General features: G+C 39.4%; 2 protein-coding genes across 2 annotated transcripts in view; one reads left to right on the forward strand and one right to left on the reverse strand.

The window, feature by feature from the left end:
- The window catches only part of LOC122057421 (acyl-acyl carrier protein thioesterase TE3, chloroplastic-like), a 19,534-nt gene that overhangs the window by 10,037 nt on the left and 917 nt on the right, over nucleotides 1-8,580 (reverse strand). The gene's annotated exons all lie outside the window — the stretch shown is intronic.
- Nucleotides 8,077-8,580, forward strand: part of LOC122057415 (cation/H(+) antiporter 19-like) — a 6,162-nt gene continuing 5,658 nt past the window's right edge. Inside the window, exon 1 of the mRNA XM_042619508.1 lies at nucleotides 8,077-8,203. The gene's annotated coding sequence lies outside the window, so the exon portion shown is untranslated. The remainder of the gene's footprint in view (nucleotides 8,204-8,580) is intronic.

Genomic DNA, 8,580 nt, shown 5'->3' on the forward strand with positions numbered 1-8,580 from the left:
TGAAGACGCTGTTCATAAGCTGGGATTGAATACAGAACCACATCCTAATCGTTACAAGGTTGCTTAAGTGAACAACACTAATCTCAAAATCACAGATAAGTGCTTGGTCACATATTCTATTGGTGGATTTAAGGATACAGTCCAATGTGATGTCCTCCCTCTGAAGGTGTGCCATATCCTTCTTGGTCGACCTTGGTTGTTTGATAAGAAAGTACAGCATTGTGGCTATGCCAATACCTATGCCTTCAAGCATGCTAAAAAGACTATGAAGTTTCATCCTGCCAAAGATCTCCCTGAAATTAAGCTCAAGAAGATGGTGGGATCATTCCTCATTCAGCGTATTCCTTCAGACGGTCTCCTCGATCCTTTCCCTAACTCGACGGAGTCGAGTTCTTTTCAGAGGAGGAGAGTTGATGCAGATACGGCTGTCCTTTCTTGGTTGGACCAGCATGACCGGCTTTGGAAGCCAAGAGCCAAGAAGAACCGGTCCAGCCCAGGGTTTTGGTCCAACAAGGATTGGAAATAAAATTAGTAGTTTACTTAGTATTTTATTTCATGCTTTTATTTTCCAGACTTGAACGTAGGAGTAGGATTTACTTCCTTGCTTTGGTTTCTTTTTTATAGTTGTTTCCTAGTTTAGGCTAGTTTCCATTTCAGTTAAGTTTCTAATTTCATGTTCCTATTTTCCTATATATTGGCTGTAATCGATTGAAGATTTAGAGAGTGATTTTGATTATTGAATGAATGTGTTGAGTGTGATTCTCCTTTTTCCCCCTCTCTACTCTGATTTCCCTTTCTTCCCTAAAGGTTCTCCATCAGGTAGTGCCCTAGGACAAGAAGAACATCTTGCTGCTTATTTTAGTGAAAAGCTTAATAAAGTCAAACAACGATATTCCACGTATGACAAGGAATTCCATGCGGTTGTCCAGGCCTTGCACTATTGGCGACATTACCTTCTACCGCAAGAGTTCGTGTTGTTCTTGATCACCAGGCTCTGAGGTACTTGAGTGCCCAAAAGAATTAAATCAGAGACATGCTAAATGGGTTGAGTTCCTCCAAGAGCACTTTTGAACTCAAACATTGGCCTGGTGTTAAGAATACCGCAACAGATCCATTAAACTGGATAAACATGTTCCTCATTTGTATAAATGCTAGAAGTCAGGCCAATATGCTACTCTTGACCATGAGCGTAGAGGTTACAGGATTCGAGCGAGTCAAGGATCAGTATCCCATCTACCTTGATTTTAGTGAGTTATTCACTTCGTTTGGTGGAGATCTTCCTGTTAGTCTCTTAGATTATCTGCTAAGGGATGGTTTCCTTTTTAAAGGAAGCAAGATGTGCATTCCCAGGACCTCACTCGAGACTTCGCAATCTGTGAATTGCATGCTGGGGAGTCACCAGCCATTTCGATCGAAACAAGACCATCACCCTTGTTGAGGATTGATTTTTATAGCCTGGTCTAAAGAGGGATATCACTAGAGTTGTCAGTTAGTGTATGATGTGCCAAACTGCTAAACAACAAAAGTAAAACATTGGCTCGTACACTCCCCTTCCTGTGTCACATGCTCTATGGCAAGAACATAGAATGGATTTTGTGCTCGGTCAACTAAAAACTTCGAGAGGTCATGTTCTATTTATGTGGTTGCGGACCGCTTCTCGAAAATGGCACACTTCATCCCATGTTCCAAAACCTCTAATGCATCTGTTGTGGCCAAACTTTCTTCAATGAGGTTGTCAAGTACCATGGATTGCCAAAAACCTAGTGTCCAATAAGGATGTTAAGTTCACCAGTCACTTTTGGAGGACTCTATGGCGGATGATGAGTACTAAACTTCATTTCCTTTGCTTTCTATCCCCAGACTGATGGTCAAGCTGAAGTTGTCAATAGGAGTCTAGGGAACTTGCTACGTTGCCTCATAGGAGAGTACCATACTAGTTGGGATCGTGTCCTTACCCAAGATGAGTTTGCATAGAACTTCTCTAAGAACCGAACCACTGGTCCACTAGCTTGTCACCCTTTGAGATTTGTTTAAGTTACCAGCCCAAGACACCCATAGACCTCCTCCCTACTGCATGTCTGCATCTAGCTAAAGGACCTCCCCGTTAGCGAGTCTTTTGCGTAGCACATAGATGATTTACATGCAGATATAAGACGGCAGATAACACTGAGCAATGAGCAATGAGCAATGAGCAATGAGCAATGATCAATATAAGTCCAAGGCGGATGTGCAACGGCGACTACAAGAATTTCAATAGGGCGATACGGTGATGGCTAGAATCAAACCACAGTGTTTTGTCAAAGGGAAAGTGAGCAAACTACATACTCGTAGTGATGGTCCTTTTAAGGTTCTTAAACGGGTGTGTGCCAATGCTTATGTCCTTGATTTGCCAGCTGATATGGTAATCATCAATGTTTTTAATGTCGAAGATCTTGTTCCCTACCATTTTACGCCTATTGTTTTTTCCTCTTACCTAGATGACCTTAAAGATTTCCCCTCTGTCCTTAATGACACTGTTGACCACACCCCTTCCCTTCCTCCTACTTCCTTACCACGTGACCTAAAATCATTAAAAGAGTTGAAGAAGTTGAGGATATCATTGACGAGAAAGTTTTGTCTACGAGAGAGGGAGGTTCCCGAAAGTTCTTGATCCAAATGGCATGGATGCCCCGAGAATGACAGTACATGGATCACTATAGAGGAGCTTCAGCAGCTCAACACGAACATGCTTGAGTATTACATGAGTCATAATTCACCAGAGGTGAATCTTTCCAAGCTGAAAAGAGTTGATGGAGACATCAACCTAGCTCACAGGGATTTTAGAGTGTACCAAAGATGACGTCGCAAATGTCAACCCAGTTCAACTTCTATCTAGTTGGATGATGATTGAGGATCACTAGAGCACCCACATTGAGAATCGAATTTCTTATTGTGGATAAGTAATTTCAGTTTTGGAATTTGCCTATGACAGCTGCCACATGGTGGGCCCCACCTGGACAACCAACAAATAGTTGAGAGGAGTGTTACATCGAGAATTCTACATATTTGATTCCTTTTTTTTTTTTTCTTAGAAAGTAGGCTAGAATCTTTTGTTTATTATTTCCTAAGTTAATAAATCAGATTAGGAATTTTTTACTATTTCTTTCCTAGTTTATTAGATTTGATTAGGAGTCTTTTTAGTTAGTAAATCAGAATATTATTATTTCTTTCCTACTTTGTTGGATATGAGTAGGATTTCTTTTTTTCATTTGTTTTGGTTTTTAATAGTTTGTAAGGCCTATGGCCAAAAGCATTGTTAATGAAAGTAAAAAGGAAATCAGAAAAGGTGCTCTCCCCTCGCGGAGCCTCTTCTCCCCCCCCCCCAAAAAAAAAAAAAGGTGGATGCTTCTTCTTCCTCTATTTTTCTTTCTCAGCACTAAGGTAAGATCCCATCACCCATCTCCCTTCTTTCCCTCATCTTCTTGTCACTCTGTGCCTCTTATATTTCTGTCCTACTATTAAATCAGCATGATCCCCACACCCCCCCCCCCCCCCCAAAAAAAAATGATTTCTGTCCTCAACCCCATTTTTCCCTTAACTTCTACATTATTTAATTGCATCTCTATTTTATCAATTTTCTCCACATTAGGTGGTGTTATCTTGTTATTGGTAGTTACAACTACAGAAATTTGAAAGGCATGCACTCAATTTGATATTTTTTTGTCTATGTTCCCATCCCCATATTCCCCTTGATGTCTTGTTGAGTTGTTGCATTCAGCCATGGTTTCTTCTATTGAATATTGCTACTGTGTTATTCTGTTTTAGTCATTATGTTTATCATGTATGTTGCTGCCGCTCCCTACTATCAGCCCAATCCTAAGCCTTACATCGTCTAAGCCTAACCTACCTAGTCAGTCCTTGTAGGAGCCCTAGTCTCTAGGTAATCCCCTAAATCATGAGTACGGTTATTTTTTATATTTGAGTCGATCGCAAAGCTAGAGTCAAACTAGTAGGGTAGGACACCAAATTAAAGAAGTCTTATGTAAATCCCTATAACTCTTACAATGTACAAATTTTTGAATAACAAGTTTCTTTAAAATAAATAAATAGTTTCTGCTGCACGTTATTGTGAGTTGCGTTAACTCATAGGTGCCCCGTAGATAGATCCAAGAAGTATTAGCTAGCCCTAGCAAGTAGCCTCTAAATTCTACAATTTTTTGTTCATTATTTTTTGTCATTTTCAATGTTGAAAATATTGAAATTTCCCGTTGATGCTCCAGTTAGAATGGCCATTCTTCCCCTCAAAACAATATGATTAAATGTTATTTTTTCATTATTGAAAATATTAAAATTTGATGTTACAATTAGAACCCCATCTTTCATTAGAAACAGTAGTACTTAATCATGGGTATTATCCACAAGTACTATTCATTTACTTACTTTTCCCCATTTTGAAAACCCTTACCCTATTCTGTCAACAAAAGTCAAATCTGTTACAAACCCTAAATTTCTTTATCTTAAACCCTAGTTCTCTAAAGAAAAAAAAAAATCTGAATTTCCTTATGTTGTTGAATAAGTCACCTGCTATATAAACTCAACTATCCCACCAAGAACAATCTTTAGATGTTAACCTGTTGCTTTCAAACTTCACCCGCACCCTTCCCATACCCCATCCAAAAAACTTGAAGCCTAATTTGTGACACCTCAATTTTCTTACCCATTATTACTTTTTCTCTATGACTGAATATATCAGGCAAAGACTCACTTGACTTGTTTGATAAAATTCACCATCAAGATTCTCTTCTACCAGTGCTGCTACAGCCATAGCCACCTTTACTGCCACACTCCTAATTTATAATGCTATTACTGTTCTACCTCTCCCTACTACTACTGACTTTCTACTTCCGTTCACTTTAATATGTTCTTGAAAACACTTGAAAGCTGAGCCTGATAGAGAAAAGAAGTTCAACCTTTCAGCTTTCCCTCCCCTTTTATCTTCACACCCCCTGTTTATTAAAAGGAAAGGCACAAAGGAGGTTTTAAGCTTTTCATCAGAATTGAGGGAAGTGGAAAAGGGAAAAAAATTTTACTTCTTTAAGACAGAAAAAGGGTGCTGGAATAGGATTCTATTGTTTTGTTTTCTTACTTTTCCAGGAATATTAGCTGTGAAAATCGGAGGTTTCCCCCTTTTCTTTCATTTCAAGACTCACAGCGTGTGAAAGTAGGAGAATTCTGTTTCTTTAGCAGTCATGGGTTGTGAAACTTGAATTGAAATATAAGGGTATTTTTCATATTATTCAAATAATAGAGATTTAAAAAAAACAAAAAGTTTTGATTTATCAGGGAAAAAAAAAAGCCAAACAAAACAAAACACAAAACAAAAAAAAAACCAAAAAAATGAAGAATTACAGAAATTTAGATGGTTGACATTCATAAATGGTAGGTTTTCCTCCAATTAGTGAAAAGATTATGAAGTGTCCTATTATTCATAAATTTTCTTCCCCCCCCCCCCCCCCCCCCCCAAAAAAAAAAAAACCTCTTTTAAGGCAGAACAAGTTATCTGAGAGGTCATTCCTGAATCTCACATTCTAGAACACTTGCTAGATGACCCTCTTCTGAACATCAAAACTAATTCATGCTAATCTAGTAGTCTATTGTGCAAACTAACATTCAGCCCCAAAAATATTCTTTTAAGTGTTCCAACATTTCATGCAAGTTAGTACCTATAGGCCCAAACGAACAAAATATGGTTATCTGAAATGGAGGGGGGTTCCTCTACTATCTCCCTTTTTCCCATGAAGCCCCTGACATGTCATCATGTTCAGCCTTACAAAGAATCCAACCCAGCCTGGAGGCACTCGTCTGATCCTGGTGAAATCCGTAAAGTGGCCATATGTTGACCTTTCAAAAGGACAGAGTAATGAACATAGACACATCCATTGATCTATTTTCTCCATCAAGTGCAATACCAAATCTTTCTACCACATTGTGGTAGCATATATTTTCAGAAATAATATGGTTCCAACAAGGAAATGTGATGTAGATCAGGCTTGCAAAAGGAAGAAGCTGCTATCCCCATCAAACCAAGCCAACCTTGGTTCAGCCAGACCATTCCAGCCCCATCAATCTGCAGTTTTCAACCCAGATTTGGGTCCAAATTTGGTTCCCCTTTTGGGTCTTTCTAGCCAGCTCAGTAGCAGCCCATCAGCCATCAATTCAGTCTCTTGCAGCACAATTGAAGACTCCAGAAGCTTCCTTTGTTGGCACCATTGACCCTACTGTCCTGCAATCTACTTACAGATTTAGTTTCTATTTTGGCGAATCCAAAATAGAAACTTTTTACCCCCATCGAGCAGCATCTTCTCAAGCCTCGAAATGACAGCTATTCTGGTGCCTATTTTGTACCTTTATGGTCTTCCAGAAGAGTCTTCCAAACCGCCATCAACCCCTCCTATTACAGCTGTCCAGAAGTGGTCCCTTTGGGTCCTGCAAGGGTGGAGTACAGCTGTGACCCCCTGGCCATTAGTTTCCTAATGTATAACTAGGCTAGTTTCCCTTTGTTAGTTTCTTTTTTGTTTAATTATTAGTTTCTAATTTGGTTATACTTGGTTAGCAAGTTAGACACAAATTAGAAAGTACTTATTTCAGTCTATTAGTTTCTGCTTCATGTCCAAGTTATGTAAGCCTATAAAGAGCCACCCATCGATTGTAATAGCAAGAATTGATTAATGAAAAACTTTGCAGCCTTTGTTGCTCGCCTCTCCTGAGAAAGAATGAACAAACAGCTGAGATAGCTGTGGGTGAGACGCAGACTGAGATAGCCATTATCCCACCCGCAACTATCTTCCATCATCCTTCTCTTCTTTTCTTCTTGATTTCAATTTGATATTCTGCTGTAAGAGAGCGATTGTGAGATAAATGTAAGCCTACTTGAAGACCTAAATGTTAGAAGTCTATCGAGAGAAAGGAGTCTAGCGCAAGTCGCAAATTCCTCCCTAGGAGTTTCCTAGTCAAGGTTTAAGATCTCACTCTCGCCTCCCATCTCGCTAATCCAAAAAAGAGAGATCTCTCCGAGATCATGCATTTTTTCCCGGTCGACTCGATGGTTGGTCTCAGTGGCTATATGGTCTTTGTAACCCCTAAAAGTTGGTATTTACCCTTTTTAGGCCTTCTAAACACAATGAAAACATCAGTTTTTTAAAAATCAACCTAAACTTGTACTTTGACTTCGTACCCTATGTAAGTAGTCTCCGACTTTTCGGACCTTAGTCTAGTATGCTCTATTCCACAATCCACATTCCACAATCAACACATGACGCAACATATAATCATAAGAATTTAAAAGACATCATATATAAGAAAAGTGACTCCAAACGTGGATGAGGAGGTAATATTCTCTACTCTTTAAGTTTCAATGAGTTTAGAAATGGAGATCCTCAAGCAAAACCACCAAAATCATTGCTCCTTAGTGTTTTTTCTTCAAAAAAGTAGAGGCAAGATCTCGGTCGAGTTTTTGTACAATTTGTATCTCGCCATGCATCTCGTCTCGCCTTTTTGAAAAAACGAGATATTAGTGAGATCTCACCGAGATCTTGAACCATGTTTCTAATCCTAACATTAGGATTGTGGGTTTGGGTTTTCCTAGTCTTATTAGGACTGTGGGTTTCCTAATCCTAATATTAGGATTGTGGGTTTGGGTTTTCCTCGTCTTATTAGGACTATGGGTTTCCTAATCCTATTAGGACTGAATATAATTAGAAGTTAGCAATTAGTATTCGTTTCCTATTTTGTTCTTTTCTATTCCTAGTACGACTTGTAAAAGATATCCCTCATTCCTAGTAGGACTTGTAACAGCTATTCCATTTAATGAATAAAGGAGGCAGCCCCAATCTAATCGATTGGGACTCTCCTTCCACCCAACACCCCAAGGTCGATTTTAGCTTTTCAGGGTTCTAGGGCCAAATTGATAGGGTCCTTTTCTTCTGTTCTGTCCAGCATCTGTGAACCCCCTTTGGAGGGATTGAACGTCCACTCTAAGAGGCCCCCTCGACCAGGACTTGAGGCTGGTCTGACCATCCAAAAGGGAGCCACAGGTTTTCTCCTCTTGGCCTGCTGAAACCCTAATTCTGTTCAGGGTCGATTGCTGGCTCTGCTATCCTCTTTCAAATCTGTTCAGCTACTGTCAAGGCACCTTCAGCAGAACTTTGAGGATTCTTGTGACCAGGTTTGACCATCCTAAAGCTTCCCTACTTGTGAGTTTCAATTCAGCCCTTCTCTTAGGCATTGTTGTTGCCCTACTTGATCTCTAAGTCTGAGATAAGAACTGATATTGGTTGAGAGTTGTTTTTCTTATTGGGGCTTGTTTCCCTAGTGTGAACTAGCTCTACATTAAAATGGTTAGACCTTATCGGCTGACACATCAAAACTTTGTATTCCAATAAAGAAGGATTTTGGGCCTAACCTCAACCCTTCATTACTAGAGACCAAGTTGTGCCTGATATGTAGCTCAAGTGCCTAACAGTTGAAATCTAATTTAAATAAATTCTACAGCATTGCTTGTAATGATATGTTTATTCTGTCCGCACAGTTCTCTTTTTTTTT

This window comes from Macadamia integrifolia, chromosome 12 (assembly GCF_013358625.1).
Source record: "Macadamia integrifolia cultivar HAES 741 chromosome 12, SCU_Mint_v3, whole genome shotgun sequence".
In the NCBI taxonomy this organism is placed as follows: Eukaryota; Viridiplantae; Streptophyta; class Magnoliopsida; order Proteales; family Proteaceae; genus Macadamia; species Macadamia integrifolia.